This window comes from Chionomys nivalis, chromosome 8 (assembly GCF_950005125.1).
Source record: "Chionomys nivalis chromosome 8, mChiNiv1.1, whole genome shotgun sequence".
Taxonomy (NCBI): Eukaryota; Metazoa; Chordata; class Mammalia; order Rodentia; family Cricetidae; genus Chionomys; species Chionomys nivalis.
This window is the reverse complement of record NC_080093.1, coordinates 90,327,769-90,355,444: the sequence shown is the minus strand read 5'-3', so window position 1 is coordinate 90,355,444 and position 27,676 is coordinate 90,327,769. Positions and strand designations below refer to the sequence as shown.

The 27,676-nt window shown below is 39.3% G+C and overlaps 1 pseudogene; it reads left to right on the top strand.

Annotated features, from left to right (window-relative positions):
- Positions 1-13,241: 13,241 nt before the first annotated feature.
- On the top strand, positions 13,242-14,016 carry LOC130879940 (heterogeneous nuclear ribonucleoprotein A3-like; annotated as a pseudogene).
- Positions 14,017-27,676: the final 13,660 nt, after the last annotated feature.

Below are 27,676 nucleotides of genomic sequence, written 5' to 3'. Positions count from 1 at the left end.
AAGACTACTGGGTTAGGATCCCATCTGTGAGTGTAGTAGAATATCATTCATAATCTTTTCACTGTTTGTTTTTCTTACTCATGATTGGTTATATCCTAAGTCTCTGGGCTTCCAGACTCTAGGCAACTTGCTGTTCAGTGTTTGGTTGTTATCTCTGGAGGTCTGCTCTTTTCTGAAGGGAAATGGAGGAGTGGATCTAGGGAGAGAGGAAAGGTCGACAAGGGGAACTGAGAGGAGCTGAGAGAAACTGCTGTGTGTAAGTCATATATCAGAAATTAAATAGCAAAAAAAAAGAAGAAAAGAAAAGAAAAAATTCTAAGTAGGGCAGGCAGAGGTGATACCTATTTTTAATATCAGTGTTGCCAGGGACATAGGTGCAAAACTGAGCACAGGAGTGGAATCCACCCTAAATGACATCTAAACCTGCCAATGTCTGACTAACCACCTACCAGTTGCAGACAGTATTCATGAGCTTTATGGATATTCGAGAATTCTATGATGGTAGGAATAAGAAATGAGGTTGTTTTGTCCTTTTATTAACATGAACTTTCAAATCAGATTTGAGAATTCGCCTGCTGCTTGATAGGTAGAACAGTTACCCAGGATTTTTGCCTGTCCTAAGGAGGTAATACAGAGAAGACAAAAATGACACTGTTTATGTCTTTCTCTGTGGATAATATTCAAGTAGGAATAGAAAAGAATGGGTGGGGCTGTGCAGTTTTGAAAATTAAAATAAAAATCCACCGTGTTTGGCAGTTCTTTCAAGGATAATGCTAACAGTTTTTAACTGTACATTTATATACTGTATGAGTTTTTTTTCACTTTCTCAAACTATTTTATTGTTTTTCTTGTTCTTTTATTTATTTATTTATTAAAGAATATAAATTAAAATTTTGCAAAAAAACTGATTTAAGGAAGAAAACAATGAAATATTTTAATATAGCTTATTACCTTCTATATGGTTATTCTTTTAAAAAATGAGACTATGAACAGCAGAAATTAATATTTTTATTTTTATTTTATAAGGGAAATATTTTGGAGGTCCTAAATATAGTCTATTTTTTCTTTAAGCTACCTCCATTGTTTCTTTCTGTTGACCACTAGGCAGACACTAAATAATATACCTTTCATACTACAAGAAGATAGTATAATATGCCTGCCTGAACTAATTTGCCAGAAAGTGCTTTCTGCACACTGGCCATAGATAATCTATCATCAAGTGTTCTGCTTATACACATACTCAAAACTGGTCCAACGACTTCTATTATGCCGGTTACTAGCATTGCCAGCCCTTTTGCCCTTCATTGCCTGGAGAATGTCCATCAGAAAGAGGGAAGCAAAACGAACTGCCACAATGCACCATTGATGCTTGAGTGAGCTTGCCCAAGCAGCTGCAACAACAGGGCAACTCTTCAAAGCCTCGGCATTGAAACTTACAATTCTCCCTACTCTTCTCCATCAAAGAAAACCTTTATAAGCTGCAATCAATTACAAAATAAATCTTTGATACCAAAAAAAAAAAGAAATGAGGTTGTCTGTCTACTCTGCATTACTCAAGTGTATGTTCTAATGGTGATGGTTATGTTAGTGAATGCCACAACCAGTTAACTTCAAATGAGGAAGATTAAAATATCTCAATACAAATATATTCTTGGATATATTTTCAGTTGAATATTCAGAAAAAAAGGCTTTCTAGACATGGAAATGGCTCTGAAAATCTGTCCATTTTGAGTTTTGGGGCTCAGGCCTGTAATCCTTGCATTAAGGATGTAGAAGAACAAAGGGAGGCCACAAATCAAACCCAGCATGGGCTAATTGGGAACTCTGTCTCTCACACACATTTAACTAAAAAACATCCAAAAAGTAGATAAGAAAAAAAAAAAAAACAGGGAAAACAAAGAAAACTTTACTACATATTGCTGAGTTGCAAAGTTTCTTTAGTGACAATTGGATTTAAAGAAAAAAGTACTTTTTACATACCCCCACCCCCAAGTATCAAGAGCTCATTAAGTTACAGCATGTTACAGTCCAGCAAGAACTGGCTAAGTCAAGTTTCCCTTTGAATAGCAAAACCATTTATGTATAGGCAAAGACAGAAGGAAGAGACAATACACAGTGCCAACATTTAGGTGTTAACCTTGTAAACACAGCTCTGGATACAAGAGGTATCTGTGCCCAGGAAAACTTTGAGAGATAGTAGATGGCTTTGTTATCCTAGATGCTCAGTGGGATGAAAGAGAACATTTTCCTCTTTCCCCCAGGGTTATAAGCGTAGTCAGACCAATGTGCTAGGACATGCCCAAAGGACTATTGCTAGGAATAGAGGCTGTGCCACTCATATAAGCAGGTGAAAGTCCTGAGATTACACAACAGCAAAGCATAACAGCAGAGCAGAGAGCACAGCAGAAAGGTCTTTCCAACTAGAGGCCAAGGGAAGGAATATAAAACAGAATACAAAACACTTTTAAATCAGAGGTCAAAGAAGCGTCAACCCAGAAAAGAAACAAGAATGTGCACAAACTCAGTTTGTTATGTGAAAGCTTTATATTCCTTTGTGGACCCGGGAAATGGGAAAATATCAAAGTGAAATCATTTTGTAGACATGAGGAAATTTGGTTTAGGAGGGTCTTCTTTCTGTGTGTTGCTTTCATTGGTTGAATAAAGAAAACTGCCTTGGCCTTTTGATAGGGCATCTTTTAGATGGGCGTGGTAGACAGAACAGAATTCTAGGAGGAAGAAGGCAGTGTGGCAGACGCCATGGCTCTCCTCTCCAAGACAGATGCTGGTTAGACTCATGCAGGTAAGCCACAGTCAAGTGGCAATACACATTAATGGAGGTGGGTTAAACGAGTATGTAAGAGTTAGCCAATAAGAGGCTAGAAATAATGGGCCAGGCAGTGTTTAAATTAATACAGTTTCCATGTCATTATTTTGGGTAAAGCTAGTTGGGCAGCAGGGAGCTGAGTGGGATGAAAAGCAGCCCTCGCTCCTTTTACTACAGGAATTTACCTAGGGCCATCCAGTCACAGACAGATACAGGGACTTCTGGGTAATTCACTTGAGATAATGCTTTAAATCTGTCCTGTTAGACATATTACCAAAATATAAGTTCTTTTGTTGTTGTTCAAATTAACTTTATTATAAAAAAAACTTGAAAAATTACACAAGATTAACTAAACCAAGCTGCAGCTAATAGTGCACATGTTTAGTCCTAGAATTTGGGAGACAGAGGAAGGCAGATCTCTGAATTTGAGGTGAGCCTGGTCTACAGAGTGAGTTCCAGAACAGTCAGAGCTACACACACACGCACACACACACAAACACAACCCTGTTTCAGAAAACCATAAATGAATAGATAAATAAATAAATATGACAGAAAATAAATAAAAAATTGCCAAATCAAAGTCTGTACCTCTCCTCGAACTTCTGTACAGTCAAGATTTGCATTAAAATGCCATGGGTCTTCACTCTGGATTTTTAACTTCCACTGATAAATTATTTTAGTGCACTTATCTACCACCAAACAACATCTACAGTGGAGTTGGAATTAGAAAAATAGTTATTTTGTAGGTTCTTTCCTTGCTTGTTTCCGTTACTTGCCTCCAGTCCTTCTTATCTCCTAGTATTTAGCCTGTTTGCTCCTTTTCCTACTTGTCAGGCTACATTTGCATGCTGTAGGTGCTGCATAGAAGGAAAACAATGAGTGTTTTCCCTGAGGTTGTGTGACTTCACTTAATATCATACATTTTCATGGAATGCTCTTATTATATTTTTTGAAGCTAAATTCTTTTTACATATATCTACTTATATGTACACAATTTTCATTATTCTTTCATCTTTTGATGGCCATATTGGTTCATTCCAGCTCTTTGTTTTAGTGAATAAAGAAGTGATAAACATGAAGGTATAGGAAAAAAAGAGAAGAGGATAATGATGCAGTTATAATGTATTATAATGTGAAAAGTAGAAATATAATTAAAAAATCATGAGGGTGAAAATTTCTATAATAGGGTAAGGTGTTGTTCTTTGGGTATATGGCCTGGAGAGAAATTGTTAGGTTACATAGTACTTCTATAATTAAGTTTTTGAGAAATATCTAGCCTGATTTCCACATGACTGTGCTAATTCTCCTTCCAGCTGTAGCAAGTAAAGAGTCTTCTCATCACATCCTATCATTTTTTCTTAGATTTGTTGATGAGAGCCATTCTAAATGGGGTCAGGTGGCATCTCAAAGTAGTTTTATTTGAAGTTCTTTGATGACTAGAAACATAGAACATCTTATAAATACTTAATCATTTGTGATTCTATCTCTCTTTCTCACTCCCTCTCTCTCTTAAAAATGAAAACAACAACAAAAAACTAAAAATCTGTTTGTTCACTTCATGTGCCAGTTTTCTGATTGGCAGTTTTCTTTCCCTGGTACTTAATTTCTGCTGTTCTTTATAAATTCTGACTAAGTCTCATGTCTGAAGTGTAACTAGTAAAGGTTTTCTCCCATTCTGCATACTGTCTGCTCTGCTGATGTTTTCATTGTTTTACAGAAGCTTGTGATGTTCGTGAGTCCATCTGTTGATCCTGAGGGTAAGTTCTGTGCTGTTGGTATTCTATTAGAAAGGCTCTTATCTTCCTTGGGGTTTTGAGGGTATCCTTCATGTTTTTTTTTTCTAGAACTTTCAGTGCATCCAACTTGAAACAAAGGTCTTTGTTCAATTTGAACTGATTTTTGCCCATGGTGAAAGAAATGAATCCACTTCCATGATTCTGCAAATAGAATTCAGTTTTGCAGTACCAGTTGTTGAACAGACTGACTCTTATCAATTAATGTTTTGCTTCTCTTGTGAAAACTTAAGTGGGCGTAGCTTTGTCATTTTATTTCAAGGTCCTTATTTCTCATGTACTGATATGTTAGTCTATTTTTCTGCTAGAACAAGATTGTCGATATTATTGAGTCTTTTATTATGTTCTCTGTTTTTCTTGCTTCATTAGTAATAGATTTTTTCTCAAATAATATATCTACTCCCTCTTCTCCTGCCAGTTCCTTCCCACCCCAACCCCTCATGGATCCACTCCCCTCTGGCTCTCATTTAAAACCAAACAGGAATCTAAAGAATATTAATAAAAATACATAATATAAAACAAAAACTAGCTCATCACAATTGGAAAAAGTAAACAAGTGGAAAGAAAATAACCCAAGATAAGGCTCTAAAACCAAATATCCACTCATTTGTATACTAAAGAAGCCCGTAAAAATACTAAACTGAAAATCATAATTTTCTGTTGAGATCTTTGATCCACTTCAGTTTAAGTTTTGTGCAGGGAGATATGTATAGAACTATTTGGATTCTTCTACAAGTAGCCATCCAGTTTGACAAGTACCAGTTATTGAAAATGCTCACTTTTTTCCAGTATGTATTTGGCTTCTTTATGAACATTCAGTTGTCTGTAGGTATGTGAATGATGTCTGGGTTTTTAGTTTGATTCCATTGATTGATTAATCTATTTTTGTGTCAATACCATGTTATTATTTCTAATATAGCGCTATAGTACAACTTGAAATCACAGACAGTGATATATACAGCAGATCTTTCATTATTCAGAACTGTTTTTGCTATTCTTTGTGTTTGTGTTTCCATAGTAAGCTAAGAATTGTTCTTTCAAAAGTATCATTAAACCACGCACTTCTAAAAAGCATGAAATCAAAGAAGACTGAGTCAATATTCTACAGAGATTTCCTAGCTTATCTCCAAGTAGGACACTTAAAAAAAAGAAATGGTAACAAAGGCAATAAGTCACTCCAAAGTTCAGTTCTGTCAGGTGGCCAGCCTTATCTTTGAGATTGGCAGTGCTATTACCTTTCTCACTATCATCTTCTGCATTTTGCCCACATCAGCATCTCTGTGCTTATAGACTCCTGAGCCTGTTGAGCCTTCCTTTCCTTCTGTCAGTATCACCTGCTTTAAAGTACAACTCAGAACAAAGAAATACATTTCGTAGCATGTCCTTAAGGAGTTGTTAATAATGGCCACGTGCATATTCCTTTTATAACATGAAACACAAAAGTGTCATTATAGTAAATAAGATAAAAGTGTCTCTTCATGCCTTTTTCTCCATCTGAATATCCTGTAATTTTACCATGAAATGGATATTTTGCCAGAAAAGTATAATACAATTACTTTTGGTACAAATAAAATTTTATGTTTTATATATTAATGAAAGCCTCCTAGAAATTCAGAATTAACAAATACACACAAAAATACATAAAAACCCCTACCATTGGAAAGAAAACCATATCAATAATCCAATGTACATATTTTAATATTTGTCCTGTAGAGACATTTTAAATTGGTGGACAGATGTAATCATTTGTTACCTTAAATCATTTTGCTTAAAGTCTCTTTATTCTAAGATATTTGATTATAGTAACTGGAAATATTCTTTACATAAAATCCTCATTTTTAGATACATTAGATGTTCCATTGAAATACTTGCTTTAAAACATTGTGAGATTAGGAAAATATGTCATTAGATTAGCTATCTCTTAATGTTATACCAAAGTGTATTTGTACATAAATGTATCATGACACATACTAGATCAGAACAAAATTTTAAATAGATTCCAAAGATTATAGAATACTTGAATTCTTGAGCCAGAACAGTTCAGGTCTGGAGCCAGACCTCTCTTAGCTCCTTTGTACTTCCGATTATCTTTTCATCTGTCCAACATATTACCCTCTTACTGTCATGTCTTCAAATACAAATATATATATAAATATATATATATACATGTAAATACAAATAAATATATATATATATACATGTGTGTATTGTGTAAAATCATTTACAAGATAAACATTCTTTCTCCATTTGAATGTCCTGTAATTTTTACATGTAATGGCTAGTTTGCCAGATAAATAGAGCACAATGAATTTTGGCACACATAAACACTTATGTTTCATATATTAATAACAGCTATATATGTACATATATATTTATATATTAATCACAGCCATATATGTACATATATAAATATTTCCTAGTGCATTAAATTGGGACTGGTGATATAAGTATATGTGTGGGTTATTTCCAAGATTGTGCAGTGATTGTACAGTAGCTACACCACAGAGGAAAATGGCTCCCTCTCCCTAAGGGACAGATGTGCCTCATGTGCCCTATTTTGTACAAGTAACCACAGCTGATGTTAGTTTGATTTCAACTGTACTGTCATATCCAAAACTATTTTCTATCTTCTCACTCTTAAATTCTTTCCCCACCCTTCCAGGGAATTACCTGAGCCTTGGAGACAGTAATAAATATTTGATGCTTAGCACACACTCAACAGTCACATTCGCATGGCTTTGACCTGTACTGAGTTTCAGCATTCCCTGCCTGCCATTGCAAACAGAAGCGTCTCTGACCAAGACTGAGGTGCCCTGATTTGTGGGTATAAATATGTTTCCATCTACCCAGCACTGTGCTTGCTAAGGCAGAGCCACATGCTGTAGGTGTCCTGCTGAGCAGCACTGTTAACTATGCATTTATTAAAGGCAGAACCATATATGTGCTCTACTGAGCCAAGGTTTCTGAGTTCCACACACAAAGAAAAACTATGTAGATATTTGTAAAGAACTTCTGTGACACTATGTGCCTAATTACTGGAAGCTTATTTATGTCTGAATGTGTTTGTGTCCCCAAATGTGCAATCTTTCTAAGCAAAACTTAGTAGAGTGCATTTTCAAGTGGGTTTCCTCCAAATTAAGTTTTTAGATGATTTTCAGGTTCATTCAGTGCTCAGAAAGGGGTGTATTATTGAAATAAAAAGAAAAAAAAGGGAGAAGAAGAGCGAGAGCTGGGACAAAGCTTAGAGGTAAAGAACTGACCTGGCATTCTTAAGGTCCTGGGTTCAATAGCCAGTTCCTTTCCCCTTAGTTGGGTAAATACCTTATGTACACATTATTTTATTGTTGCTGTTGTTATAAAGTAGTAAAAGTAGTTGCTTAAAACAATAAAAAATATATTCTCAGGTGCACCTACAACTTTGACTCTCAAAATTCATATTTTTGTTAATTCTCTTTTTATTTAAAAATTTTTAATTCATTTTATATACCAACCAGAGTTCCCTATCCCACCCTTCCTCGCACTTCTTCTTGTTTCCTCCCCCATACCAAGTCACTTCTCTCCCGCCCTGTCCAACCTCATAAAGGGTAAGGCCTCCAAAGGGAGTCAACAAAACCTGGCACATTTAGCTGAGTCAGGACCTATTAAGACTGAGGAAGGCATCCTTCTATAGGGAATGGTATAGATCTCAGTACCACTGTCAGGGTCGCCTCAAACAGACCAAAGTTCACAACTGTAACCCAGATGCAGAGAGCCTAGTTTGGTCCCGTGCAGGCTCCCCAGCTCTCGGCCGGGAATTTATGAGTCCCCAGCGTGGTACAGTTGTCATTGTGGATTTTCCCCATCATGATCTTTACCCCTCTTGCTTAAATAATTTCTCCCCCCTCTCTTTGCCTTGACTCCTGGAGTTTGACCTTGTCCTTGGCTGTGGAAGCACCTGCTTCTAGCAGTTACTGGATAAAAGGCTTTATGATGCCAATTAGGATAATAACCAATCTGATTACAGGGGAAGGCCAGTTCAGGCCCCCTCTCCACTATTGCTAGGAGTCTTCACTGGGGTCATCCTTGTGGCTTCCTGGAATTTTCCTAGCACCAGGCTTCTCCCTAACTCCACAATGGCTAAGTCTTTCAAGATACCTCTTTCATTGCTCTCCCACTTCACTCCTCCTGCAACTGGCCCATCCTGTTCCCTCACGTTCTCATCCCCCATTCCCTCCCCCTACCACCCCTCTGCCCTAGATCACCCAGGAGATCTCATATATTTCCCTTTCCCAGGGTGAGTCATGAATACCTCTAAGTTCCTCCTCCTTACCTAGCTTCTCTGGAGCTGGGGATTATAGTCTATGGATTGTATTATATCTAGTATCCACTCATGAGTGAGTGCATACCGTGTTTGTCTTTCTGAGTCTGCATTACCTCTCCCAGGATGATTTTCCTCTAAATTTCATGATGTCATTGTTTTTATCTGCTGATAACATGAAATTTAAAAGTTTTTGTCTTGCCAGAAAATAGACACTGTGATAAAAGACAACCCACAAATGGAAAAAAAAAAATCTTTGTCAGATATACTTCAGATTGTTGATTCATATGGAGAATATATTAAAAAATTACAAAATTAAATACCTTAAATTCCAAATTTCAGTTGTTAAATGAGATAGATTATGAACCTAACAGACAGACCTCAGATGAAGAAATAAAAATAGTCAATTAAATCTAAAATCGTATTTTTTTGTATTCATATTTATATCTAATGTGTTTTAATCAAATCCACTCCACTATTCTCTTCTGTAATTCTTCAACACTTTGCTATTTTTCCTCCCCACTTTCATTAGCTGCCTTATCTTTTTTAAATATACACTGTTCTGCCTCTATATGCATTGGTGTAGGAGCATGGGTGCCCCTCAGAGCCCACATTCCTGACAATATTGATTCTCTCACAGCAGCCACCAACTGCTAATAACTTCTCACAAAGAGAGAGGATATCATGAGCCCCTCCCCACCACACTGAGAGGTCAGCTGGCTTGATTTTGTCCAGACACTTACAAGTAATCCCAGATAGTATGACCTCATGTGTGTAACTGCACTGTTCTATCCAGAAAATACTTTGTAACCACAGACAACTCCTTCTGGCCCTGACATTGCCTTTGTTCTTTATTCTACAGTGTTTCTGAGCTTGTGAGCAGGAGGTGAAATACAGATGCACCATTTATAGATGAACACTCCTCATTCTTTCATTCACTGCATATTGATTGGTTATAGATCTCTAAATCAATCTGCATCAACTAGAACCTTCTCTACTGAAGATTGAGAGATGCATTAATTAATTATTTAATACATTTGTGTAAAGATAAGAGGTCAGTGATCAGTTTATTACTGTGTTGATTCAGCAGACCAAACACTAACCAAAACCAACTTAGGGAAGAAACAGTTCATTTGGCTTAAAGTTCCTGACCACAGAGCATCACTGAGTGAACTAAGGGTTTTTTGGTCAATGAAAAATACCAAGTATGGGTTCCATATTGTGGAATGAGTGTTAAGCCCAATCAGAGAGCTGTTGGTTGTTGTCAAAATGTGCTGCCTTTGAACAGTGAGCATATCTGACCAAGGTAGTTTTTATTATAGCTCACAGTGTTCATAGTGGGGCAAGGCTGCTTTATTTTTCTCCCTCTCTATCATGCACAGCATCTTCTAGTACTGTGAAAGTTGGTCAATAGGAATGCTTCCATTAGGTCAGTACCAGCTTGATTTCTAGTGTAATTAAGACTCAAGTTTCTTGTTAGGTCCTTAATTGCTCTCTCAATCAAGATACTCTTTTCTTTTCACTCTCTCTATCCCCCACACTTCTTGATCATCCCATTCCCTCATGATCTCCTCTTCCCTCTCCTCCCCTCTTCCTATCCTTCCACCCTTCCTTTTACCTCCCCCACTCAACTTTATCAAGAGATCTTTCTTTGATCTCTTGTTTCCTGTTCCCAGGGGGATCCATATGTGTCTCTCTTAGGGTTTTCCTGTTACCTAGCTTCTCTGCGATCATGAATTATAGGCTTGTTATTCTTTGCCTTAGGTCTAATATCCACTTATGAATGAGTACAAACCAGTTTTCTGTTTGTCTATCTGGATCTAGGTTAACTTCTTCAGGATTTTTTTTTCCTGATCCATCTGCATGTAAATTTCATGATTTTTTTTTGTTTGTTTGTTTGGTTTTTTTTTTCCAATGAGTAGTACTCCATTGGGTCTTTATCCATTATTAGGTTGAGAACATCTAGGTTGTTTCCAGGTTACAGCTATTCTGAATAATGTTGCTATGAACATAGTCGAGAAAATGTCCTTGTGGTCTAAGTGTGCATCCTTAGGATCTAAGCCTAAGAGTGGCATTGCTGTATCATGAGATAGATTGATTCCCAATTTTCTGAGAAACTGCTACACTGATTTCCAAAGTGGCTGTACAAGTTTGTACTCCCACTAGCAATGGAAGAGTATTCCCCCTTGTTCCATATCCTCTCCTGCATAAGCTATCATCGGTGTTTTTGATGATAGTCATTCTTACTGGTGCAAGATGGTATCTCAAACATGACACTAGGGAAATTCTCAAGAATCTACAAGGACGACCTCAGCTGACACTCTAAGCAACAAGCAACAGTGGAGAGGATGGCTAAACTGGCCTACTCCTGTAATCAGATTGATGACTACATCTTTTTTTGAGAAAAGCCAACATAAAGCACTTGACTCTAGAGGGGTTTCAAGGTGTCCAGGGAGATGTCCACAGCTAGTTCCTTGGGCAGCTGAGGAGAGGGAGCCTGAAATGGCCCTTTCCTATACCCATACTGATGAATATCTTGCATATCACTGTAGAACATTCATCTGGCGGTGGATGGAGATAGAGACAGAGACCCACACTGGAGCACCAGACTGACCTCCCAAGGTCTAAATGAGGAGCAGAAGGAGGGAGAACATGAGCAAGGAAGTCAGGACCGCGAGGGGTGCACCCACCCACTGAGACAGTGGGGCTGATCTAATGGGAGCTCACCAAGGCCAGCTGGACTGGGACTGAAAAAGCATGGGATAAAACCAGACTCTCTGAACATGGCTGACAATGAGGGCTGATGAGAAGCCAAGGACAATGGTACTGGGTTTTGATCCTACTGCATGTACTGGCTATGTGGGAGCCTAGCCTGTTTGGATGCTCACCTTCCTAGACCTGGATGGAGGGGAGGACCTTGAACTTCCCACAGGGCAGGTAACCCTTACTGCTCTTTGGACTGGAAAGGGAGGACGGGAGGAGTGGGGGGATGGGGAGGGAAATGGGAGATGGGGAGGAGGCAGAAATTTTTAATAAAAAAAAATTTGAAACGCATATGTGGTGCAGAGGGCAGGGGACAAAAACGTACTTTCTCTCACCAAATCATTACAGAGGACAGCAGAGGGTGAGAAGGAACTGAAGGAGGAAAAGCCAGGAAGCCAAGATTAGCAGAGAGAGCCAAGAATCAGAATCCAGGAGATGCTGAAACTGTGATGAACAGCATCACCTTCTTAGAGAACACTCAAGGATTTGTAGTGACGACTGGGTGTTCATTGGGTGGTGAGTCTAATAACAGCACCTTCAGTTTATACTTTCCATTAATGTTCTTAAAATTTAGGAAGTGGAATTTGGATAGTTACAAGATCACAAGCATCTGCTGCTCCTATGCTGAGGAGATCCGGAGTGTGAGTAGCCCAACTGGCCTTCCAGTCCTGGGGAAAGGAGTCCAGGCCCCCTCCAATTCCCTAAACATTTCTGGCCATCCAGCGGGGCATGTTATTGGCTACTGGCTTTCATTACTTTATCCCAACTTGCACCCAAGCACTCCTTTTCAACAGCGGGGTTCTTGGATCCCCCAACTCAGTCTGCTTCAGGGCTCAGGTGTCTGGGGAGCCAGCAGTGAGTAGTCCTGCCACTGGGGCTTCTTTGCACCACACCACCCTGCCCCCCAAGCCCTCATTTTTGTCTGCAAAGTCCTTGGAGCCCTGCTCCTGTGCTGAGGAGATCCGGAGTAGTGAGTGAGTGGCTGCCCTGCAGAACAGTCCTGCAGAATGGAGTCCAGGCCCCCTCCAATTCCCTAAACATTTATGGCCATCCAGCGGGGTGTCTCCCCGGCTACTGACTTTCTTTATTTACCCCATCCCATCTTGCCCCCAAGCACTCCTTTTCATCTGCATGGTCCTTAGATCCCCCAGCACAGCCGGCTTCAAGGCAGAGGGGATCTGAGAGCCAGCTCCAGTGCTGAGAAGACCTAAGAGAGGGCAGACTAAGAAAAACTCCCAGTTAGACAGTCAACCACAGCGAAGATTGGATCAAGACACCAAGACTCTCCTGGCCTCATTTGAAGGAAGAGATGGGCAGGCGCCAATGCAAGAATTCCTCCAACAACCTGAAAAGCAACATGATAACACCAGAATCCAGCAAATAGGCAACAAGAAGACTTGAACATCCTAACCCAAAGGAAGTAGAAGAAATTGACTTTAAACATAACCTTATGAAAATGAAGGAGACCCTTAAACAGGAAGTGAAAAACTGTCTTAAAGAAATGGAGGAGAGATACTGAACTTGAGTTGGAAAAGGCGAGCCTGATCTCAAAATGGAGGGCCATGATACAAAGGAACCAGGATAGTTGAGGAAACTATTTATTGGTGGTCTGGGCTTTGAAACCACAAATGATAGCTTAAGAGAACATTCTGAGAAATGGGGCACACTTAAGGACTGTGTGGTAATGAGAGATCCCCAAACAAAACTTTCCAGGGGCTTTGGTTTTGTGACCTACTCTTGTGTTGAAGAGGTGGATGCTGCAATGTGTGCTCAGCCACACAAAGTTGATAAACATGCGCTAGAACCAAAGAGAGCCATTTCTAAAGAGGATTCTGTAAAGCCTGGTGCCCATTTAACAGTGAAGAAAATCTTTGTCAGTGGTATCAAAGAGCATACAGAAGAGTATAACATGAGAGACTATTTTGAAAAGTACGGCAAGATTGAAACCATAGAAGTTATGGAAGACAGGCAGAGTGGGAAAAAGAGAGGATTTGCTTTTGTGACTTTTGATGACCGTAACAGTTGTTGTTCAGAAATATCACACTATTAATGAGCATAATTGTGAAGTGAAAATGGCCCTTTGTAAACAAGAGGTGCAGTCTGCTGGATCACAGAGAGGCCGTGGAGGTGGATCTGGCAATTTTATGGGTCGTAGAGTGAACTTTAGAGGTGGTAGAGGTAATTTTGGTCATGGTAGAAACTTTGGTGGAAGAGGAGGCTATGATCGTGGAAGTGGTGGCAGCAGAGGTAGTTATGGAGGTTGCGATGTTGGATATAATGGACATGGAGGTGATGGTGGCAACTATCACTTAATACCAATGGACTCAATTCACCTATAAAAAGACACAGGTTAAGAGAATGGATACAAAAAAAGGATCCAACATTCTGCTGTTTACAAGAAACACACCTCAACCTCAAAGACAGATACTGCCTCAGAGTAAAGGGTTGAGAAAAGGTTTTCCAATCAAATGGACCTAAGAAACAAGTGGGTGTGGCTATCCTAAAATCTAACAAAATTGATTTTAAACTAAAATCAATCAGAAGAGATGGAGAAGGATACTTTATATTCATAACAGAAACAATTCTTCAGGATAAAGTCTCAATCCTGAATATCTACGCCTCTAATATAAAAGCACCAACATATGTAAAAGAAGCATTACTAGAACTCAAAGCACAAATCAAACCCACACACTAATAGGATATTTCAACACTCCTCTCTCACCAATGGACAGGTCAACCAGACAGAAACTTAACAGAGAAATAAGAGAACTAACAGATGTAATGAATCAAATGGACTTAACAGACATCTATAGAACATTCCACCCAAATAGGAAAGAATATGCCTTCTTCTCAACATCTCATGGAACCTTGTTGTAATAGGAGAAGTGGCGGGGCTGTGTCCCCGGCACCCAGCCGCCCGCATGGCTAGCTTATGCCCTGAAATAATTACACGGAAACTGTATTCTTTTGAACCCTGCCTGGCCCATTAGTTCCAGCCTCTTATTGGCTAGCTCTTACATATTGATCTAACCCATTTCTAATATTCTGTGTAGCACCACGAGCTGGCTTACCAGGAAAGATCTTAACCTGCGTCTGTCTGGAGTGGGAGAATCATGGCGACTCACCGACTTGGCTTCTTTCTCCCAGCATTCTGTTCTGTTTACTCCACCCACCTAAGGGTTGGCCTATCAAACGGCCCTAGGCAGTTTCTTTATGAATTAACCAATGAAAGCAACAGATTAATACAAGACCCACCTCCATCAGAACCTTCTCGAAAATTGATTACATAATCGATAATAAAGCAAACATCCACAGATACAAAAAATTGCAGTAACCACCTACGTACTATCAGATCACCATGGAATAAAGTTAAAATTCAACAGCAATTCTACCCCCAGAAAGCCTACAAACTCATAGAAACTGAACAGTCAACTACTGATCCACCCCTGGGTCAAGGAAGAAATAAAGAAAGAAATTAAAGTCTTCTTTGAATTCAACAAAAATAAAGACAAAACATACCCAAACCTATGGGACACTATGAAAGCAGTGCTAAGAGGAAATTTCATAGCACTAAGTGCCCACATAAACAAAATGGAGAAAGCTCACATTAGAGACTTAACAGCACACCTGAAAGATCTAGGGGAAAAAAAAAGAAGCAGACTCACCCAGGAGGAGTAGAAGACTGGAAATAATCAATCTGAGGGCTGAAATCAACAAAATAGAAACACAGAAAACAATCCAAAGAATCAATGAAAAAAAAGAGCTGGTTCTTTGAGAAAATCAACAAGACTGACAAAGCCCATCTGAACTAATCAAAAGGCAGAGAGAGAGAAATCACGCAAATTAACAAGATCAGAAATGAAAAGGGGATATAACAACAGACACTGAGAAAAATTAAGAGAATCATTAGGTCTTATTTCAAAAACCTGTATACCACAAAATTAGAAAATGTAAAAGAAATGGACTTTTTTTTAGATAAGTACCATATACCAAAATTAAATCAAGACCAGGTGAACAATTTAAATAGACCTATAAGCCGTGAGGAAATAGAAGCTGCCATAAAAACCCTCCCAACAAAAAAAAAAAAAAAAAAAAAAACAGGACCAGATGGTTTTAATGCAGATTCTATCAGAACTTCCAAGAAGAGCTAATACCTATACTCTTTAATGTGTTTCACATAATAGAAACAGAAGAGTCATTGCCAAACTCCTTTTATGAAGCTACAGTCACCCTGATAACAAAACCACACAAAGACTCAACCAAGAAAGAGAATTACACACCAATCTCACTCATGAACATTGATGCAAAAATTCTCAATAAAATACTAACAAACTGAATCCAAGAACACATCAAAAACATTATCCATTATGATCAAGTAGGCTTCATCCCAGAGATGCAGGGCTGGTTCAACATACGCAAATCTATCAATGTAATCCATCATACAAATAAACGGAAAGAAAAAAAAATATGATCATTTTTATTGGATGCTGAAAAAGCATTTTACAAAATTCAACACCCCTTTATGATAAAGGTTTTGGAGAGATTAGGAATAAAAGGTTCATACCTAATATTATAAAAACAATACACAGCAAGCAGACAGGTAACATCAAATTAAATGGAGAGAAACATAAAGCTATTCCACTAAAATCAGGTCAAGACAAGGCTGTCCACTCTCTCCATACCTTTTCCATATAGTGCTTGAAGTTCTAGCAATAGCAATAAGACAACATAAGGAGATCAAGAGGATTTGAATTGCAAAAGAAGAAGTCAAACTTTCGTTATTTGGAGATGATATGATAGTGTACATATGTGACCCCAGAAACTCTACCAAAGAATGCCTACAGCTGATAAACACCTTCAGTGATGTGGCAGGATACATGATCAACTCAAAAAAATCAGTAGCCCTCCTATACACAAAGGATAAAGAAGTTGAGAGAGAAATCAGAGAAACATCACCTTTCATGATAGCCACAAATGCCATAAAGTGGCTAACCAAGGAAGAGAAAGATCTATTTGACAAGAACTTTAAGGCTTTGAAGAAAGAAATTGAAGAGGACACCAGAAAATGGAAGGATCTCCCACGCTCTTGGATTGGGAGGATCAACATAGAAGGCTTCAGAGGTCCTTGCGGACCCAGAGACAGAAACTGTAGTGTCTAACTCAACAGTGAAGGGACCTGCTTCACAAGGCAGATGGTTTCAGAAGGTGGGAGGACTGTCAAAACCTCTAAACCATTTTACCCTTCTTCTTCTACCTGTGTCCTTTTTACCTCCCTTCAAAGCTCACCCTCCTTGACCCTTGCTAGTTCTGTGCTTTCTATGGGCACTTCAATGTAAACATACCCATTTGAAGATTCAAAGCTAGCATCCACATAGGAGAGGGAACATGGGACATTTGTTATATGACAGAGCTGTAAAAATAAAAAGAGCATGATACCACCATAAAAACAAACACATTGCTCAGTATAACAGACTAATAAATGTAGAGAATGAAGCTGTTATCAAAAACCTCCCTTCCAAAAAAAGTCCAGGACCAGATGGTTTCAATGCGGAATTCTACCAGAACTTCCAAGAAGACCTAATACCTATTCTCCTTAATGTATTTCACAATATAGAAACAGAAGAGTCATTGCCAAATTCCTTTTATGAAGCTACAGTAACTCTGATACCAAAACCACACAAAGACCAAACCAAGAAAGAGAATTACAGGCCAATCTCACTCATCAACATCGACGCAAAAATCCTCAACAAAATTCTGGCAAACCGAATCCAAGAACACATTAGAAAAATTATCCATTATGATCAAGTAGGCTTCATACCAGAAATGCAGGGCTGGTTTAACATACGCAAATCTGTCAATGTAATCCATCATATAAATAAACTGAAAGAAAAAAACCATATGATCGTTTCATTAGATGCTGAAAAAGCATTTGACAAAATTCAACATCCCTTTATGATAAAAGTCTTGGAGAGATTAGGGATACAAGGGTCATACCTAAATATAATTAAAGCTATATACAGCAAGCCGACAGCTAATATCAAATTAAATGGAGAGAAACTTAAAGCCATCCCACTAAAATCAGGAACACGCCAAGGCTGTCCACTCTCTCCATACCTCTTCAATATAGTTCTCGAAGTTTTAGCAATAGCAATAAGACAACATAAGGGGATAAAGGGGATTCAAATTGGAAAGGAAGAAGTTAAACTTGCATTATTTGCAGATGATATGATAGTGTACATGAGCGACCCCAAAAACTCCTCCAAAGAACTCCTACAGCTGATAAACGCCTTTAGTAATGTGGCAGGATACAAGATCAACTCCAAAAAATCAGTCGCCCTCTTATACACAAAGGATCTGGAAGCAGAGAGAGAAATAAGAGAAGCATCACCTTTCACGATAGCCACAAAAAGCATAAAATATCTTGGGGTAACTCTAACCAAGGAAGTGAAAGATCTATTTGACAAAAACTTTAAGGCATTGAAGAAAGAAATAGAAGAGGATACCAGAAAATGGAAGGATCTCCCTTGCTCTTGGATTGGGAGAATCAACATAGTAAAAATGGCAATTCTACCAAGGGCAATTTATAGATTCAATGCAATCCCCATTAAAATCCCATCAAAATTCTTCACAGATCTTGAAAGGACAATAATCAACTTTATATGGAGAAACAAAAAACCCAGGATAGCCAAAACAATCTTATACAATAAAGGAACTTCTGGAGGCATTACCATCCCTGACTTCAAACTCTATTACAGAGCTACAGTAATGAAAACAGCGTGGTACTGGCATAAAAACAGAGAAGTCGACCAATGGAATCGTATAGAAGACCCGGATTTTAACCCACAAACCTATGAACAACTGATTTTCGATAAAGGAGCTAAAAGTATACAATGGAAGAAAGAAAGCATCTTCAACAAATGGTGCTGGCACAATTGGATGTCAACCTGTAGAAGAATGAAAATAGACCCATATCTATCACCATGCACAAAACTCAAGTCCAAATGGATCAAAGACCTCAATATCAATCTGAACACACTGAACCTGATAGAAGAGAAAATGGGAAGTACCCTACAACATATGGGCACAGGAGATCGCTTCCTATGTATAACCCCAGCAGCACAGACATTAAGGGCAACATTGAATAAATGGGACCTCCTGAAACTGAGAAGCTTCTGTAAAGCAAAGGACACTGTCATTAAGACAAAAAGGCAGCCTACTGACTGGGAGAAGATCTTCACCAACCCTGCAACAGACAAAGGTCTGATCTCCAAAATATATAAAGAACTCAAGAAACTAGACTTTAAAAGGTTAATTAACCCAATTAAAAAATGGGGCACTAAACTGAACAGAGAGTTCTCAACAGAAGAAGTTAAAATGGCCAAAAGATACTTAAGGTCATGCTCAACCTCCTTAGCGATCAGAGAAATGCAAATCAAAACAACTTTGAGATATCATCTTATACCTGTCAGAATGGCTAAAATCAAAAACACCAAGGATAGCCTTTGCTGGAGAGGTTGTGGAGAAAGGGGTACCCTCATCCATTCCTGGTGGGACTGCAAATTTGTGCAACCACTTTGGAAATCAGTGTGGCGGTTTCTCAGAAAAATTGGGATCAACCTACCCCTGGACCCAGCAATACCACTCTTGGGAATATACCCAAGAGATGCCCTATCATATGACAAGAGCATTTGTCCAACTATGTTCATAGCAGCATTATTTGTAATAGCCAGAACCTGGAAGCAACCTAGATGCCCTTCAATGGAAGAATGGATGAAGAAAGTGTGGAATATATACACATTAGAGTACTACTCTGCGGTAAAAAACAATGACTTCTCAAATTTTGCATGCAAATGGATGGAAATAGAAAATACGATCCTGAGTGAGGTAACTCAGACCCAAAAAGAAGAACATGGGATGTACTCACTCATAATTGGTTTCTAGCCATGGATAGGGGCCACTGAGTCTATAATTTGTGATCCTAAAGAAGCTAAACAAGAGGGTAAACCCAAGTAAAAACATATAGATATCCTCCCAGCTATGGGAAATAGACATGACTGATGGGCAAAAAATTGGAATCTTGGGGGTGGGGTGGGAAGGGGATGAGGGGTGATGGGGAGAGAAAAGTGTGAAGGAGAAGATGGGGGGAACTGGGGGAATCGGGGTGATTGGCGATAGAGGAGGGTTGGATGGGGGAGCAGGGAAACTCATACCTTGGATAGGGGAGCCACCTGGGGGTTGGCAAGAGACTTGAACTTGGAATGGTTGCCAGATGCCCAGGGCAATGTCCCCAGTTAGTTCATTGGGGCACCTGAGGATAGGGAACCTGAAATGAACCTATCCTATAATCATACTGATGAATGTCTTACATATCGCCATAGAACCTTCATCTAGCGATGGATGGAGATGGAGCCAGGGACCCACACTGGAGCACCGGACTGAGCTCCCAAGGTTATAATGAGGAGCAGAAGGAGAGAGAACATGAACAAGGAAGTCAGGACCATGAGGGGCACACCCAACCACTGAGACAGTGGGGCCGATCTATTGGGAGCTCACCAAGGCCAGCTGGACTGCTACTGAAAAAACATGGGATAAACCCGGACTCTCTGAATGTGGCGGACGGTGAGAGCTGATGAGAGGCCAAGGAGAATGGCACAGGAACTTTCATCTGGCGATAGATCGAGAGAGAGACAGAGACCCAATTTGGAGCAACGGTCTGAGCTCTTAAGGTCCAAATGAGGAACAGAAGGAGGGAGAACATGTGCAAGGAAATCAGGACCACGAGGCATGCACCCACCCACTGTGACAGTGGAACTGATTTATTGGGAGCTCTCCAAGGCCAGCTGGACTGGGACTGAATAAGCATGGGTTGAAACTGGACTCTCTGAACATGGCGGACAATGAAGGCTGATGAGAAGCCAAGGACAATGGCACTAGGTTTCGATCCTAATACATGAACTGGCTTTGTGGGAGCGTAGCCTGTTTGGATGCTCACCTTCCTGGGCCTGGATGGAAGTGGGAGGACCTTGGTCTTCCTGTAGGGCAGGGAATTTGGACTGCTCTTCAGTATCGAGAGGGAGGGGCAATGGACTGGGGGGAGGAGAAGAGGAGTGGGGATGGGGGAGGGGAGTGGGGGGAGGGGTCAATGTGTGGGAGGAGGGGGAGGGAAATGGGAAACGGGGAGCAGTTGGAAATTTTAATTTAAAAAGAATAAAAAAAAAATAAATAAAAAAAATAAAAAAAAAAGAATGCAGATATAAACCCACTCTTTACAGCAACCTGATTCTTTAAAAAGAGGCCAAAAATAAACACTGGAGACATGATAACATCTTCAGTAAAGGGTACTGATCATTAGCTTAATTCTAGGTAGAAGAATAAAGTTAAATCTTCATCTCACCACTTCACAAAACTCAATCACACATGGATGAAGGACCTCAGCATCAATTCTATGTCCTAGTTTGCTTCTCTTGATAAAACACTGAATGAAACCAACTTGGGGAGGAATTAAATTACCTGTCTTCTGATCTGTTAGCAATCCATCACTGAGCAAATTTTGCATGAGCCTAGAGGTAGAAACTGAAGCAGAGCATGGAACACTGCGGCATGTTGGCTTATTTTTTATCACTTGCCAAACTTGTGTTCTTATACAACCTATGGTCACCAGTCCAGGAGTGGCAATGATATCTATGGGATTGGCACTTCTATATTAATCATTATCCAAGAAAATGCCCTATAGACACACACCCACAAGCCAATCTGATAGAGATAATTCCCATATTGAGATTCCTTCTTCCCATAAAACTTCAGTTTGTGTGTGATAGACAATATTTAACCAGCGTGATCTAATGCTCTCAATCCAATAGCAAAGAAAGTAAGGAATACACTTGAACTTATAGAACCAAAAGAAGACTTTCTGAATAAGGACCATCACAGGCATTAACATCAAAGTTAACCAATAGGGATTCAAGAGACTAAAAAGCTTCTGTATAGAAAAGAATATCATGATGATGGTAAAGAGGAAGAATGGAAATTTTTTTTTACCACCTTTATATCTGACAGAGGGTTACTATATAGAATATATAAACTCCCAAAAAACTAAACACTAAGAAAACAATCTCAGTACAAATATGGAATTGAACTAAACAGAGTTCTCAGAAGAAGAAATACAAATGGCCAAGTAATGTATTTTTTAACAGTCAATATTCATACCCTTCAGAAAAATATTTAGTAAGACTACTTTGGACTTCACTCTAAAACAACCAGAATGGCCAAGGTCAAAAACACAAATCACAGTAAATGCTGGTGAGGATTATGGGAAAGAAGAGCACTTCTCCATTGTGAATGGGCATGTAAACTGTTGGAGCCACTATAAGAATTAATGTGAATCTTCCTCAAAGTGATAGAAATAGATATAACACATGCTCCCAAGATGTTGGAGATATCTGAGACATGAGGCATCTGCCAAGGGCTGCTGCTTACAGAGAGTGGAACAGGCATAAGCGAGAACTGGAGGACTGGAGTCAAGAAACTCCTGAGGGACTGAAGTCTCATACACCAGAGACAGAGCTACAGGACTTGGGATTTGCCCTGCTGGATTTCTGTCTTATTTTGCCCTACTTGTTCCTCACTATATCCCCCCTGATCCTCCATTTTGAACTGGGAGCATATATTCTGTGCCACTGTTGGAAATTTGTAATTATACTATAAATTTTTTGTTATTTTTTATTACTGTTCATTGGGTCAAAGTTAAGAGTTTGTTTTAAGTCTCAGGATTTACTTAGACTTTGGAATTTTAACCAATGTTAAGACTGTTAAATACTATGGATATTTTTGTGTTGGATTAATGGGTTTTGCATTATGATATGGCCATGAGCCTCTGGGTATAGGAGTGGAAAACTGTGGTTTAAGTGAGAAATGACCCTTGGGCTTGCATATTTGAATATAGGGAGGTGTAAAAATTCTAAGACATCCCTCATTTCTTCTCAGCCTATGTACATTTTCTGTAGGAAGTATAACAGTGGAGTCAGACCTGATAGTTTGTTCACCCATCTGCTTACAGTTCACACTGTATTTCTTGTGTACAACTGAGATGTGATCTCTCAGTTTATGGCTCCTGTTTCTACATGCTGTGCTTCCCCACTGTCATGGACACTTAGACTTCTGGAACCTCAGTCAAGCAATTTTTTCCTTCTGTTAGCATCTTTTGGTTATTTTATTTTAACCCAAGGGAAAAAAATTATCTAACGTAATGAAAGTTAGCATGTATGATAAAATGGTTTATAAAAGCTGATATTTGGAAATGGTATATTGAGTAAGTGAGATGACTCAGTGGTTAAAGGTATTGAAGGACCCGAGCTTGGTCCACAGAACTCCTATGCTAGGTGAAACAGACTTTCACAAGTTATCCTCTGAACTTCCATATGTGTGCCCTGGCACACATATTCCCAGCACACACACACACACACACACACACACACACACACCCCAATAGACACTGTTAAGTAAATATGAAAGTATTATTGATTTTAAAAAGCTTTGTAAAGGGCAATGGTTTTATGTTTTATCAGAATAACTGGGTATGGTTTATAATTAAGAAACTAGATCTGAAAAGAATAAACATTTGTTTAAAATTATTTGCAAGATTTATTTTAATGTCATATAACTAACTCTATTCATTCTCCCATGCTATTGTGACCGACAGTCTGGGTGCTCAATAACCACAGGTAGAGGCTTAAATCAATGAGGATCTGCAGGCCAAAAAAAAAAAAATATGCTGGCCATTGCTCCCAGGTCACCAGGATATCAGATCACCAAGGGAGCAGCGGAAAGGGCACCTCCAAGAGTGTCTTATCCCTCCAGCAAATCAGCTGTCTTCCTGATCACAGACGACAAGGAGAGAGTTTCAAAGACTGGACTGTAACCAGTGTACACTCCACATAAGGATGACCATCATAGAAAAAAATTTTCAGTGTTTCCAAGGAAGTCATGGTCATCAAGCCCCTGACCCTTCCCAACACATGACACAACTGGTAAAAAGACATTAAAAGCCAGCAAAAGAAGGCTGAGGGGAGGCAGATTTTACCTCCCAGCTTTCTGAATACAGCACTGTTTAAATATTTAATTTCTGTTTTTTTGTTAATTCTTGGAGGTGTCATGGACTAATATGTGGGTTTGGTATAAGCTTTAGGTTATAGTAACATGGCAATGTTAAAATCCCATCTGTGGCACTAGCATGTCACATGAGTGTCTGTAATTTTTATCACTTCTCATTCTCCTTTAGCTTCTGTGTCTGTTATACTTATCTGTCCTATCGTTCCTTCTTTTCACTTACTTGTCTTCTTGAAGCCCAGCTCCTGCCTTCAGGTTGTTGCCCCGGAGAGAAGGTCATGCCCCTTACTCGAGGCTGCCAGGCTGCTGACCATCCATGAAGCTCAGATAGGGCTCTATGAAAGCAGAGGATGAATTTCCCACTAAGGATGAGGCACCTCCCCTTTCCTTCTTGTTGATAGAGGTTTTGTTTCTTTCATGCTTATATTTTTACTTGTGTTGCAATCAGGGTCCTTTGTATAAGATCTTGTATCTAGAAAATCTTTAAAAACATGATAGGAGAAACAAACTAAGGATAGATGTGTTTGATTTTAGAGGAAAACAAAATAACAAGGAAGGCTGCCTGCAAATCTTAGGAGCTGCCAAGAAGAGAGGTTAGGTAAGAGGAAGAAAGCCATACTTTCTGGAGCTTTAAAAAAATCATCAATCTCCACCAATGGTGCTATCAGGCTTGTATTCACAGTGTGTTCCCCAACAAGTCAGGTTCTGCGACATGACCTTGGCAAGTCAACTAAAAAAGCCAAATTAATATAAAAAGCAGAAAGAGGTTTTATTCATTGTGACCACACTTTGGACAAGCTTAAAGAGTTTCAAAGGTGTCCCACCCTTTCCGGTGCTTATCTTTGTGGTCTAGACAAGAAGTAAGTTTTCAATAGAAGAAAGAGATGCATAACTAAGCAGTCTGGCCAAGGTGTGGGCCAGGGCCTCCCTTGTCTCAGCTCTGGTTTTTCCTATAAGGTCTCATGCAAGGCAAGCCACTGGACACTCTCCTGAGGGACTCTCTTAACCAGACCATTTAAACTGTTAAGACCTACTCTAGGTGTAACTAACAACCTTCTGAGGGCTGCTCCAGCCTCTAAGGACATGGGAGAAGGGAAGTTTGCTTTCCACTGCCTGCCTTCATTCTTGCTGGAGTTTATTTATTCTGCTGCAGTCACTGTGGCATTACTTTGTTGATATTAGATCCAGCTTCTTCAGATTTTTAACATAAACTTAAAATGAGTAGACCTCCAGGCCCCTAGCATCATACTGGGTCTGTTGAGATATTCATTCTATGGACTGACATACTTACTAAGCCTCGCTGGTCTCAGACTGCCATTATTGGATTAGCCAGACTATATCATGCAAACCACCATTTAATGTATATTTATTCCCTTGGTTCCTCTACAGAACTCTGACTAAACCCAACATTTCACAACTTATACATCTTTTTCTGGAAGACAACCTCTGCTTCGGACTGCAAGTTCCTTCTCAGGAGCACACCATGCCAGAAACAGACAAACATTTGTGTCATTCTATAATGCCAGAATTTATTAATAACAAAACTTCATAAGTTTCCACAGTTCAATGGCTGCAATTTGCCAGATAATCCCAACTATTTTGGTGATCTGATAATGGCAAATGCAGTTTCTTTTATCTCAATTTTAATTTCTAAATATTGACTATCACATCATACATCTCACAGCACATAATAAATACCTTTCTCAGATACAAAGTTTGTATGATGAAGTTATGTTAAGAAGGTTACGAAAGTGTTCAAGAAGTTTGAAAATGTCGTGAGAGAAATACAAGCAGAGTCTGTATTGATAAGATAAGGAATCCATAACTAGTCATGGGGAAATCATGGTCCAGGGTCAGGTGGAAGTCCAGCTGCAAGGGGAAGTTGCAGGAAATGGTGTGACCAAGCCCATCAGGTGAGCATGTAATTGGGCCACATCCACAGCAGGGGACCAAGCAAAGCTCAGTCCCCAGAACAGTCAGAAATTCTCTGCCTGTTGTCCTCTGATGTACACAGCAGTTGTTCGATGATAGGTGGGTTTTGAGGCCACTGTAATAGTACTGGGTTCCTGCTGCTTTATGGTAAAGGAGGTTAGCCCTTTCCTTTGTTTGGCAAGTTCTTGGCCTGGTGTCTGCAATACATATTTAATACAAACATGTGCCCACGTTACAGTAAAGAATGGTGTCTACCTATGGGTGAATACATGTCAGTGTTTTTTCATTTAAGAGTTAATCCGATGGGGCTAATTAATCACCTGGTCAAGGGATCCTACCCACCTCCTAGGAAAATGGAGCTACCTTAAGCCATGCTAAAGAGATAGGAAAAATAATTTAATCATCCCTTTAGTAAGATAATGTCCTTTTTCTTCCCAGAATTCTTGCCTCTAGTGCAGGAGCCTAAAGCCAAGGCCATACAGTTTCATAAGTTTGTTCCTTTACTGAATTATCCAGAAAAGTGTAACTCTTCCTTTGCTCCTGTCTGTCTTTTTTGCAAACATGCTTCCCTGACACTTTTTACTTCACTCTTTTTCTAAAGCTGCCCTTCCTGCTATGCTGTTGCTTATCCACATTGTAGCTGACCTCTGTGCAGCATAGCTCTAAGGCATGGCTTTTTCTCTCTCTGCTCCAAGATATACAGCTTTCCTGCCCTGAGATTTTCCTTTTTCAATTCAAATAAAACTGTTCTTGAGCTTTCTTTTGAATCCATTCTTAATTTTTTTGCTTATGAGATAAAGAACTCCAAGAGAGTACCCCAACTTCAGTGTTAATAGCTAGTTTCACTTCACCCTGGTAAGTCTATAGGAGGAAACCCTTCCCACTCCCAGAAACAGTCTCTTGCCTGTCTGTTCTGTGTGGATGGTGCTCCTTGAATGAAAATAAATGTAACAAGGACAGAGCACCCATAGGTATAGTGGAGGAGATATAAAGGAGAAAACATCCAGAGGCATGTGAAAGTGTCCAGGCTAAACAGGGCTATGGGGGGAAGTTGGAGAGAAACCAAGAGAAGAGAGAGTTAACAAAGAGAGTGCATGTGAACCTAGAGAACAGGAGACAAAAAGACTTCGTATCCAAAATCCTGAGGTTATACAGGGAAGAGCAGCTTGGGGAAGGGAAGCAGAAGCCCAGATCAGGGTTGAAGAGGTTGAACTTAGTGGGTAGATTGAGAAGTTCTGAGAAGATCTAGGACTCTGCAACAGGTAACTGTGATTCTGGGGGATGCTGGGAGACTCTGGAAGCTAGTATCTGTTTGATATGTTAAATAGGCATCTTAGCCATTTGTCCAGAAATTGAGACCTTATACTACTACTTTTCACAAGGTGTTGACATATCTTGTCGTTCTAGGAGTGTAAGCAAGCACTTTCCATTATCAAACTGGAATACAGAGTTGCTTATAAGGACAAGGTGCAGTATGAAAAATTCATGCTGTAGCACACACACGAATGCAACATATTTTTTCCTATTTACTCTTCCCAGATAATTCTAGTGAACCAGTGAACCTTCAGTGAATAAAGGAGTAAGTTCCCATGATCTTTCTCTATCTTCTCAGTGATATATATTTTTACTTTCTGTTAAGTCTTGCATTAGTCTTTCTGTGTTTTAGTATTCAAATGCTATGATCCAAGAAGAGTTAGTTAGTCTTTTATACCTGTGATTTTAGAGAGTGAGGTAGTACTGACTATAGATGGAAGGACAACAGTATTGTACTATATGAATTATACAAAGATTTCTTTTCACAGTACAGCTCTGCTATTGCAAAACAAAATGTCAACTAAACTAACAACAAAAATGCTCTTACCTCAAAGAGAATAAGATAATTTATTCTGTAGCTCATGGCTCAGGGATGATTCAGCTTGCTTCAAATATTGTGTTCCAGTATGGTAGCTGTTCATTGAAGTT